Raw genomic sequence first — 12,264 nt, forward strand, 5'->3', positions numbered from 1 at the left:
ATAAGGCAGACCGAATAAGAATCAAGGCATTTGAATTATGGTGCTAACAAAGAACATTGAAAATACCATGGACTGTCAAAAAAAACAGCAATCCTGTCTTAGACGAAGTGCAGCCAGAATGCTCCTTAGAGGCAAGGATGGCTAGACTTAGTCTCATGCACTTTGGACATGTTATCAAGAGAGACCAGTCCCTGGAGAAGGACACCATGCTTGGTCAAGGAGAGGGGCAGCAGTGAAGAAGAGGAAGGCCCTCAACACAATGGATTGCCACAGCAGCTGCAACAGTGGACACCAAATAAGAACAAGGGTGAGGACGGTGCAGGACTAAGTAGTGTTCTATGCTGTTATACATTGGCTCCGGGTCACTATGGGTCAGAACTGACTCAACCAACAACAACATATCTACAAGTCACTACACTGTAAATAGGATAAAAACTGAGTATCCTTTTAATACTTACAAAATACCATTAGATTCAGCAAAGGAGACGAGTTTGTTGTTTCACTTTTGTCTAGTTAATGTAAATGAGCACATTTTGAAACTACACTCATTCCTCAATTTCAGCCTTAGGTTATCTACAGGTATGAGTTTTGGCAAAAATTGATGAAAGCATTTTGTGAGAATCAATGGACTCTCTGGAATTTACATGAAAGAGTATTGCATATTTTATGAGTCTCTGTGCACAATGTGCTACGCTTACTCCCTTAAGATGCTGCTCTTGCTCTCCGGTGCCACAGCATTGGCTCCAACTTGCAGCAGCCCTGTGCACAACAGAAGGAGACCCTGCAGGCCCTGGGTCACCCACACAACTGCCAGGGTGTTTGAAACCATATTGTAGCCACTGTGTCCATCCATCTCCTTCAGGGCACGCCTCTTTCTGGCTGACCCTCTAATTTATCAAGCACGATAGCCTTTTTCAGGGACCGGTCTCTCTCAGTGACATGTCCAAAGTACGTGGGAAGAGTCTTTCTCTCCTCACTTCTAAGGAGCATTCAGGCATCATTTCATCATCAACGCCATCGTTTCCAACTATTGCTCCTTCCTCATTGATTCCAATGTACACATTCCATTCATCAGTAGTTGTCAGTGCAGTTTGATTGAATGCTTGAGCAATTTCAGACTGAACAGGCTGGTAGAATGCTTTGATTTCTTCACCCCTGCCTATAATGGTTGAATAATAGTTGTATTTACTGGTATTATGCTATCACAGGTAGGATTGTACTTCAAGGTAGATCTGGAAATGTCCATTTGAGTTGTGAATGTGACTCCATCCTCTTGAATTTGTCGCTCCTAGTCGTTCCAAAGGTTTGTCTGATTAAAAACGGCCACACCAGTCCAATTCAACTCACCGATGCCCGGTTTGTTGATCTTTAAGCATTCAACTTCAATGTTTAATACTTCCACTTTTTCTAGATCTAGGAAAATTCATTCTGCGTCCTATTATTAATGAAGAGTCACAGATGTTTCTTCTCACTGTGCTTCTTGCCTCATCAGCAACTGAAGGCCCTGGAAGCATGGTTCCGTCCATGCCATTCAGGTCAGCTCTACTTGGAGGAGACAGCTGTTTCCTAATCATATTTGGAACATCTTCCAACCAGAGAGCCTCATCTTCTGGCACCCTCGCAGACAATGCTTCACTGCTCGGCCTAAGGCTTGTCGTGCCTAATCCCGCCGAAGTGGTCCGCACAACCCTTCTGCACAGTCTGCTCTGAGCTCGAAAACTCCGCTGAAACTTGCTCTCAACACGAGTGACCCTGCTCCTCTTTGGAATACCAGTGACACAGCTTCCAACATCACAGCAGCATGCAAGCCACCACAATACAGCAGACCAACTGTATTCAGACCCAAACCAAGAAGAATGTGTCGATTCTGACTCGTACTGACCCTTCACAGCTGCGGCTGACAATCTTCTCGGAGCAGAGCCCTCCTCTCTCCCCTGAGGAGTGGCTGCTTTGTTCAAACTGCTGACTGGTGGCTAGCAGCTCAATGCACATATGCCCAGTAAGGTGCAAAACTTGTAATAATTAAAAAACACACCTTTTTGGAGAGCCAGTTGTGACACATTTATGCATGAGTACAAAATAATTGAATATAAATATAAATGAGAAAGTATATTTTTATAATATAGAGTCTCCCTAACGGAAACATAGAATACCTCTAAATTTTTCCTCCATATGTACTTGTATCTCTTAATAAAATGCTATTTTATTCTTACAAACAGTTTTTGTAAAAGTTATTTTTAGTTGTTTGTTTGTTGTCCTGATCAATAATATTGTTTCTGGTTATATTTTCTCAAATTTTTAAAGTTGTCGATTTTAGACTTGGATTAGAGATTGTCTTTTCAACTTCATTTGAATGGCTTGATTGATTTCTTTCCTTTTATGATTAAAAGAGAACATTCAGGGCTTTGAAGTTACTAGTAAGTAAGAGTGAGGGGAAATTTTGTAAGAGTTGAAGGTACTGTTCTCATTTCCTAAACTACTCTATATTTGATTTGATTTCCTCTTTGACCCAGTATTTGTTTAGAAGAGAGGTTTTGATTCCAAGTGGTTGAAGTTTCTTTGATTGAGCTTCTGTTTTTAATTTCTAGTCTTATGCATTGTGGTCAAGAAATGTGGGCTGAATTATTTCTACTTTTTGTAATTTATTGAAAATTCTCTGTGGACTAGCTTATAATTAGCTTTAGTAAATGGTCTATAAATTTTTTAAAACAAAGAGACTGTCTTCTAGAGAACAAAATTTCTATGTGTTTATGAGTGCATACATGTATAAATTCTTGCTGTCATTTTATGATAGTTGTGTATTTATTTCTTGCTGTAATGAAACTTTTCTTGGCTTACTTTGATACTACGGTTTTATATATAAAGTTTGATACATAGTATGTTTCATTCTAGATTATAACATTGATCCAGTCACTGTCTCCTCAGGAATTCCTATCCTGCCTACCTTGTATACAGAAACACACACACACACACACACACACACAAAGAAAAAAAAGAACATCCGAGTACTCACAAGTCTTACAGGGATCCTGACACAAAGCAGATGGCTAGCTCTCTGTTAAATCAAGAGAAGGATATGTCATAATACACCATCAGTGCAGTCCCCATTTCTTTCAGGACTGCATATCCCGGGTCCCGCTTACCTAGCAACACACAGACCCTTTTAGTCTTCGGCATTCGTGTCCGGAAGGTGTGCCTCCTAAAAGTTCCCATTGCTAATCCTGCAGCCACGGATGGAGGCCCCCCTTACATGTTTAGACTTTCAGTGTGGCCCCCTTGTGAGTAACCTCTAACCAGTTCCAATGGGGTGCCAAGTGCTGTCCTCCACATCAAGTCTATAATCAGGATTCCTTGGGGACTTCTTGGCAGCCAACATAATTATTAAATACACTTTTACTGTTTTCTTTTTAAGAGGGCAGTTTTAAAATAAATATTTCCTGTGAAAGTTGAATACATAGTCTTATTTTATATCTTTTGCTATATGCTTATGATTTTTAAAAATTGTATTTTATTGTTTCAGATAAACGTTTACCCAAAACATGGTATCCAGGTTACCATTGTACAATCTCTACACATTATGCTCAGTGATATTAGTTATATTTTTCAGAATGTGTCAACACTCTCATTATTTCTTGTCTGGTTGTTCCATTTCCAGTCATCTAGTTTCCCTTCCCTCTTACTTTCTTGTTTCCACTTAGAGTAAGTGTTGACTGTTTGGTCTTCTCATATGAATGGCTTTTAAAGAAACACAGTACTTAAGGGCGATTTTGTTTATTTTCTGGGTCAATCTGCTATTTAGCTAAAAGATGACCTCATGGGATAGTTTTGGCTCAAAGTTTTATGAGTATCTCCAGGTGATAGTGTCTGGGAGTCTTCCAGTCTCAGCTGGTCCAGGAAGTCTGTACTGTTTAAGAATTTGAGTTCTGTTCCACATTTTACTTCCCTTGTCTCAGGAGCCATCTATCATGCTCCTGATCAGAATAGATGGTAGTGGTAGCCTGGCACTCTGTAGAAAGATCTCAGGGTAGACGAGGTGGTGGCTTTTATAGACTACTAATCCTGTAGACTAGTTGCATGTCAGAGTTTGTGGTTTCCTTCATTCACTTTTAATCCGATGTGTAGAGACCAGTAGTTTTTTTTTAATCATTTTATTGGGGGCTTGTACAACTATTATCACAACCCATACATCCATCCATTGTGTCAAGCACATTTGAACATCTGTTGCCATCATCATTCTCAAAACAGTTGCTTTCTACTTGAGCCCTTAATATCAGCTCCTCATTTTCCCCCTCCCTCATGAACCCTTGATAATTTATAAATTATTATTTTGTCATATCTTACACTGTCCGACATCTCCCTTCACCCACTTTTCTGTTGTCCATCCCCCAGGGAGGAGGTTATATGTAGATCCTTGTAATCTGTTCCCCCTTTCTACCCCAACCTTCCCACCGCCCTCCCAGTTTCACCACTCTCATCACTGAGACCAGTAGTTTTATCTTAGACAGCAGTTTGCAAGATTTGAAGACCCCAGACACGTTCACCAAACTAGGATATAGAATGTTTGTGATTTTCATGTTATTGTTCTACACATTGTTTCTGCTTTCTGCTATGTGCAGTTTATTATGAATTCTGTTGGCTGTTTAAAAATGAAAGAATAACTTGGATTCCCCTGTGTTAAACAAGATGTCTAATACATTTAAAATCTCCCTCTGGTTCTCCCTTAAAGGAACTTTTTCCTATTTAATGCTTCTGTTGAATCTATTCAGGTTTTATCTTGAGAATTCTCTTTTATTTTCAGATAAAAATTGTTATCCTTTTCCATTCAGACCTATCATCCTCTTTCACATAATTGTTATCCCTACATGCACTTCCACAGCATAGTGGATCACCTACATCTGTCCCAGGGACTGTGGTGCTTGGGAGATGGGACAGAGGGAAGGAAGCTCTCATTAGTAGGGTTTACCAATTTCCGTACTGTAAACACTTCCACCATGCTTGGAAGTATTTCCACCTTTCAGGGGGTCTCTAGTCCAGAAGAAAATGAAAATAAGTCCGCAAGAGTCAAACTACAATCTTTAGGCTATCCCATCTGAACTGAGAGACAATCTCGAGAGCAGATGTGAGGCAGGAACACTAATGGCTGAAGGGCAGATACATTGTGGGATGACATCAAGCACAGCATACACGACATTTCGGTTTCCTAGACTTCATGTATTGATGGGAGCAGAGCTTTTGAATTGGCATAATGTCTGCCACCATGGCTGGTGGGTTCGAACCGCCAACCATGTGGCTAGCAGCTCCGTGTGTAACAACTGCATCAATGGGCTTTTTGTGTGGACACATAGATCTAGCTTTCGAGGGGATATCGTATAAAATCCATATGTGAGAATCTGAACTTGCCAAGTGGATGATGTGGGAATCTCTATCTGCCTACCTGCCTGTCTATCTCTCTCTGTCATCTGTGTATATTTACTTAGCATTTTTTCCAATCATGCTTTGAAATAACCTATTCCCCTAGGACATTTAATATAATGCCATAGCCATGCATAACTTTTTAGGGGTTCTTACTTCATAGTGAAACTATGCTCTTGGTGGGCAGAAAAAAAATATATATATAGGACCCAAAGTAAGAAATTTCTTTTGGATTCTAACACCTAGTTTCTGCCATTTAATGACTATTCAGAATAAATAGTACATGATACTGATTTTCTGGGGTCATAAGAAAAATGTACACTGATTTTATTCTCTATAATAACAATAGATTTCACAACGATTCTTTATTTTTGCCTTGCCTATCGTTGTTTAAACCATGCTGGGGTTTGCAAAAGTGTTTTTTGAACTAGAAACGACCATAGACATGCTGGTTGTTGCTTCTTTCAGGCTCTCGGCATTGCCGCTAGGCATTCTTTTCAGAGAGATCATGTGCCAGAAGAAAAATGTGATTTGTTTGCCCTTCTTGGCAATATTGATTTGCCAGTTTTTTATTTGAATATTTGTCCTCACCTCCCATAAACTCACTCAGTTTTGTAAAGTTGAAAGAGAGGGCTGCCCATAGAATGCCCATTCCAGGAAATGTTTTGCTTCTAAATATTTCCTGAATTAAACACTTTCTATTTATTCCCTCTGCCACATGCTAGGTGGCACTCTCAGGACCTCACTGGGCAGTGGTTCTCCCTGTGGCTCTGCCTCCAGCTTTCTTCCCTTCACTCTTTATTCTTCCCTTCACTCTTTATTCTTACCGTGAAGGACATCTCGACCCCTCCCACTGTCCCTGACCAGTACGATCAATTGTATCTGCCCAGGCTTCCCAAGAGAAGTCCTTAACTCTGGTGATCTGAATGCTGGGCCTGCATTCTCTTCACCTGGATTGCCCTCCCCTTCCCTCTGCTATGCCTCAGCCTGGACACCTCAAATCACACCACCTCCCAGTAGTCCACCATGATTTATCTTTCTCCTAAATTCTTGTCACAGCATTTATTCACCTATTGACCATGCTTAAACACTGCATGCCAGGCATTCTGGGCATTCAGTAAGAGTGAGGCTCCTGTGACCTCTGCTCCTCCAGGAGTCTAAGATGCTTCATTGGGGAACTCTGCTAATGCAGATTGCTAACTGAATGATTTGAACCCACCCAGCAGCTCCGTGGGAAAAGGACTTGGTGACTATGTCCCCATACAGACGACCACCTAGAGCATCCTATAGGGCAGCGCTGCTCTGTCACACAGATTCACCATGAGTCCAAATACTCAACAACGCCTCATAATGGGCAGGGAGTGGAGTTTAATCTTTTTTCCCCATGTGGATAAATAGACCCTTCAATTAGTTTAGGAACCTCTTAATGGCTGGGACAGTCTAGTTATATAGCTTTACCAGTGCCTATCAGAATGTGACCGAGTAAGCTGTTGCATTTACTGGACAACCTTGAAGTCTAGCCTGAAAGTATGCGGCCAGTCTCGTAGGGGAGACGAGCCAGTCAGGGTGCAATGTAGCAACGATGAAAAATACAACTTTCCTCTAGATCCTAAATGTTTTCTCCCCGCTCCCACTATCATGACACGAATTCTACCTTGCAAGTCTGGCTAGACCAGAGGATGTACACTGGTACAGATAGGAACTGGAAATACAGTGAACCCTCGCCACTTCGCGCTTCGACTTCCGCGGCTTCACTCTATCGCGGTTTTTGCATAACAGCGCATGCTCTGTCATTACTGCCACTGATTGGCTCATACTGTACACGCTTCTGTCTGCATCGCTATGTATCGGAGCTACGTATCAGATGCATTTTTGCTTTTGTAGAGTGTACTGTAATTGTTTGCGATTTTTAAGAAATTTTATCTAAGCCCTATGATGGCTCCTAAACGAGCTGCTTCTTCTAAGCCTTCTGACAATAAAAATAAGCGCCAGAGGAAGATGCTCACCATCCAGGAAAAGGTAAAACTTTTGGATATGATCAAAGATGGCAAGAAAATCGTGGAGGTTGCACGCCATTTCGACTTGAATGAGTCTTCCGTTCGCTCCATCCATTGTACTTCATAATATAATAAATAATAAATGATAATTGTAACGTCCAAAATTTTTTACTGCATTTTCCTTTTTCGTTTAATAAATTGGGCAATACGAGTGTAATGGTGACTAAAGGGTGTTTTTTCATGTCCTCTATGCTCTAACTATGAAAATATTTGATTTACAAATAAGGAATCCTACTTCGCGGAATTTCATTTATCACGGTAGGGTCTAGAACCGATTAACCGATAAACGAGGGTTCACTGTACAGGGAATCCAGGGTGGATGATCCCTACAGGACCAGTGGTGTGAGTGGTGATACTGGGAAGGTATAGGAAGAGTGGATAGGAAAGAGGGAACCGATTACAAGGATCTACATGTGACCTCCTCCCTGGGGGACGGGCAACCGAGGAGTGGGTGGAGGGAGACGTCGGACATGGCAAGATATGACAAAAAAACAATTTATAAATTATCAAGGGCACATGGGGGAGGGGGGAGCAGGGAGGGAGGGGAAAAATGAGGACCTGGTGCCGGGGGCTTGAGTGGAGAGGAAATGTTTTGAGAGTGATGAGGGCAATGACTGTACAAATGCGCTTTACACAATTGATGTGTGTGTAGATTGTGATTAGAATTGTATGAGCCCCTAATAAAATGATTAAAAAAAAAAAAAGAAAGAAAGTATGCAGCCATATCTCTGCGCATAGATAGTAGATAGTCTGTAGTCATTCGATGACTAGAAACTGCTTCTGTGAGACCAGAGAGCCCAGCACGCAGCTCAAAGGAACCAATGTGCAACGTTCTTTACAGGGCAGGCCTCATCTGGGCAGAACGCCAGATAAAATTTTCTTTAAACATATGATTTTACATTCTTTCCAGTAGTACTTCTCGCAGGTGTTGGAGCGCTCATCCAGCAGGCCTCAGCTCTTTAACGGAGGGGGGAAAGGCCAAAGGGAAGAAGAAAAGAAAACGCCTGTGGTTTCTTTAAGAATGATAAATTCTAAACGACGAGATAGTCGCAGCAGAGAAATAAATACATCACAAAGATAAGAGATGATTCTCTTCCCCCTACAAGAAGTGCTGAGCTCTCAAATAATTAAGTAAAGATAAACAGAACCTGCAAGCAGACTTACAATTAGCAAATGGGCCCCAGCCTGGGAAAACGAGGAAACTTACTCATTTAGGGAACACATTTCTTTGCCAAAAATCAGAATAAAACAGCAACAGCATGGCTTGATATTTGCCAAGTGAGTGTGAGTTCACTGCCAGCCGATACTTTTCCTCTCCACAGCAGCTTCATGTTTCTAGAACTTTAAATCCCTAGAAGGATTTGCGGGCCACGTAAGATGGGTATGCTTCGCTTTCAAGCCAATGGTTTCCATAAGACGCTACTTTGAAGAGGTTCACCCAGGACCTTCAGCCCAGAAGCCGTCTAATCAAATGAACAACTGCTGCTTAAACCCAGAGACTTCACCTGGGACCAGTTGATCTCCCCAGGGAGAAAGGATATGATTCGCGGGTTCCTGAATTTTGATGAGGAAGAACAAACATTTCTTTTCACCAAACTCTTAACTAAAATGTGTAAAACTGGAGTCATATTAATAGTCACGGGGGACTTTTCAAGATCGGAAGGTTGGCAGTTTGAACCCACCAACCACTCCAAGGGAAAGACATGTGGCAGTCAGCTTCACACAGATTACAACCCAGGAAACCCGAGGGGGCAGTTCTGCTCTGTCCTACAGGGTCCCCATGATTCAGGACCAACCCGACAGCAATGTCTCGAGGTATTTTCACCTAACTATAACACACTTTAAAAAAATCACATTATACCAAAAGCAAACAAAAAATCCAAACCCACTTCCACTGATTTCGACTTCTAGGGGACCATATAAGATAGCGTTGTTTCTGACTTCTAGGGACCATCTAGACAGAATAGAAATGATCCTTTGGGTTCCCAAGACTGTCAATCTTCATGGGAGCAGACAGTCTCATCTTTCGCCCCAGATGTGGCTGGTGGGTTTGAGCTACTGGCTTTGGAGTTAACAGCCCGACATGTTAGCCACTCCCCACCAGGACGCCCATCGCATTAGAGTTGCTGCAAGGGTTCTCATGAACCAGTCACACTCAACACTACTTCAAAATCCCCGAAGTTATTAGACCTCTCTGTTATTTAATGATAACAAAGAAGCACACACATTACTATTCCACAATTTGGTTTAAAAGTATTTTTATAATTATAGATTTTAATAGAATTGGGTACCTTGGTAATCACAAATATTTTATTTTATGTATTAAAAATTATGGTATGAATGGGTTCACAGAATTATGGTGTGAATGGGTCCACAAAAAGAGAAGCGCTCCTAGCTTAATTTCCATTTTTGCTCTTTGTTAACTGAGCATATGGATTTAAGAAAATTGCACAATATACTTGCCTAGGTCATAGATGCAGCGTGAATTCTGCCAAACTCTTAGAATAATGTTGTATGTTCCACTTTTGCCAAATGAGTATCCATTCCATTAAGTGGCAGGAGACAGTAAAAACTCCACAAAACAATTGATATTATTATTTAGGGATCGTAGTAGCAATAATTATAGCATCTCTATAAGTAAAACTCTGCCAAGTCCCTGGTAATTTTCATAACCAAAACCACCCCCATGAAATATATGTAGATTAAGCCTTGGGTGAATCACCTCTGACCACAGAGCAGGGATGCGCATAGCCTTGCCACCATGCAGAGTGCATGAGAAAGTGCATCCTTGCAGATATGGGGTTAAAGTTTAATGCCTTATCATTTGATCTCCCTTTTAACCCATTTCAAGTTGTTCTACTCTTTAATCTTTCCTGCTTTCTTTTCAGTTGAGGGTTTTCTCTGACCTTGTTATTGTCCTTGGTAGGGCGGGCTTCGTCTGTGAAGTCCAGGGTAGGTACATCCAGAGAGACAGCAACTGGATTAATGGTGACTTGGGGTATGTCAGGGGAGGTTGGGGAGAAATGGGGAGCCAATAACAGTGAGTACAAGAAAGAAGAAAATGCTCTAAACATGATTGTGGTGATGATTGTACAACTCTTCTTAATATGATTGAACTATTGAATTGTATGATGTGTGAATTATACGTCAATGAAATAGTTAAAAACCCTGTGGGGCACACCTCTAATCAGATACACATGAGTCATCGTGTATCTGCAGGGCACCTGGTAGGACAGTGGGCAAGGACTTCTTCTGTCTGGGTGGGCTCTTTCCTCCATTATAGATAAACACACACACACACACACACATATCACTAAAGAAATAAAAAAGACAAACAACCCTCACTGCCGTCAAGTGGATTCCGGCTCGCGGCGGCCCTCAAGGACAGGCCAGAGCTGGCCTGTGGGCTTCTGGGACTGTTTCAGAGAGTGTCTTTCTCCAGAGGAGCAACCGCTGACCTTGCGGTTAGCAGCCCAACATGGGACCCACAGGGCCAACAGGACTCCTAAGTCTATCTCTAAGTAAAAGTGATACTTTATGATCATGTTTGGATGCAGATGAATATATGATTATCTATGAACACCTTTTCTTCAACCTTAAAAACACCCGCCCCAACAGTAACTCAATTACTTCTGTGTTCTCATTTCATTGTCTCACTTCTAAGAGTAGAGAAGGCTCACATCTACCTATTTTACAGATGAGATAACTGAGGTCTAGTAAAGCTGAGACCTTCTAGCTAGTCGAGGCCAAAAAGTGAATATTATCCTCTCACTCACCAGATGGCGAAACAATCTAAGAGGTTTGGGAAGTTGTAGTCAGAGTCAGGGCTGGGATTCAAATCCCATTTGGTCAGAATCCAAAACCTTGAGTCTTCTCCATTGTATTGTACTGCCTGCCTTACTTTGCTCTCTCTAAATCACAGAGCTGAGGATTGTTAAAAATAGTCCCTGACCCCCTTCCCTCCCTCGGTTGCATCAAGGGGTGCCCACCCTCAGGGGAGAAGAAGAGAAAGCATTTCCAAGACCTTTCCAAACTTTAGCCCAGCTCCATTCAAGGACCCCTGGAGAGGGGGCGTGGCTTTGGGATTGTGGCTGTCTCTTTGAAGGCCCCAGGCCACCCAGCCACTGGGGAGGACAGGAGGCTCCTGGGCTACTCTGCTGATGCTCCTGAACACAGCCACCAGCAGAGAAGAATGTGTATTTTTAATCAAGTAGTTCACTATTGAGCATCATGATAGCCTAGCAATGTGGTTTTTGAATTTTAGGAGTAACTTCAACCAATAATTAATGCTTGCATATCTCATCTCATCTCCCCCAAATGTGAAGGCAAATTTCTTGATTCCCTTTTTAGCTTTTCTGAAACCAATAGGCATTTTTGCCCTACTTTTGATCCTATTTGTTTTCTCATTGCTGTAAACTGTTGCAGACCATAAACCAAGAGCCATGTTCTTCACTCCTCTTACTAAAGCAGGCAGTGGTGGGAGTTCTTGCACTTTTAAGAAGTGCCAGGTTTAGGAGGGCTTGGCACGTTGCCCAGAGAGCGTCCAAACTGCAATCGCTTGCACAGGCGTCCAGGCTCGCCCTCCTTACCCTCCTCTTCTCTGGAAGCTCTCATTTTGGTCGTTGTGGTCATGCCACATTCAATCTGCTTCAACTCCAGTGAGATCGCTAGACTCTGATGTCGTTTTTTATTCCTCTCATGGTTGCCCCCTCACTCATTAGCAGACTCCTCTTCTGAAACTATTTGCAAGCTCTGCACATCAGCCTTCCTTTAACTTAAATAAGGAAGCCGCTAT

At 42.0% G+C, this 12,264-nt stretch overlaps 2 protein-coding genes across 4 annotated transcripts in view; one reads left to right on the plus strand and one right to left on the minus strand.

Annotated features, from left to right (window-relative positions):
- Window positions 1-12,264, plus strand: part of FBXL13 (F-box and leucine rich repeat protein 13) — a 260,497-nt gene that overhangs the window by 149,790 nt on the left and 98,443 nt on the right. The gene's annotated exons all lie outside the window — the stretch shown is intronic.
- LRRC17 (leucine rich repeat containing 17) overlaps window positions 1-12,264 on the minus strand; it is a 45,834-nt gene that overhangs the window by 32,421 nt on the left and 1,149 nt on the right. The window contains exon 1 of one of the 3 annotated variants that reach the window (XM_045289029.1): window positions 10,376-10,427. The exons of the other annotated variants lie outside the window; for them this stretch is intronic. The gene's annotated coding sequence lies outside the window, so the exon portion shown is untranslated. Of the gene's footprint in view, window positions 1-10,375; window positions 10,428-12,264 lie in introns of those variants that run through there. 3 annotated transcript variants of the gene reach the window in all.

Source organism: Echinops telfairi, unplaced genomic scaffold (assembly GCF_000313985.2).
Source record: "Echinops telfairi isolate 266 unplaced genomic scaffold, ASM31398v2 ScPeMD7_23;HRSCAF=83, whole genome shotgun sequence".
In the NCBI taxonomy this organism is placed as follows: Eukaryota; Metazoa; Chordata; class Mammalia; order Afrosoricida; family Tenrecidae; genus Echinops; species Echinops telfairi.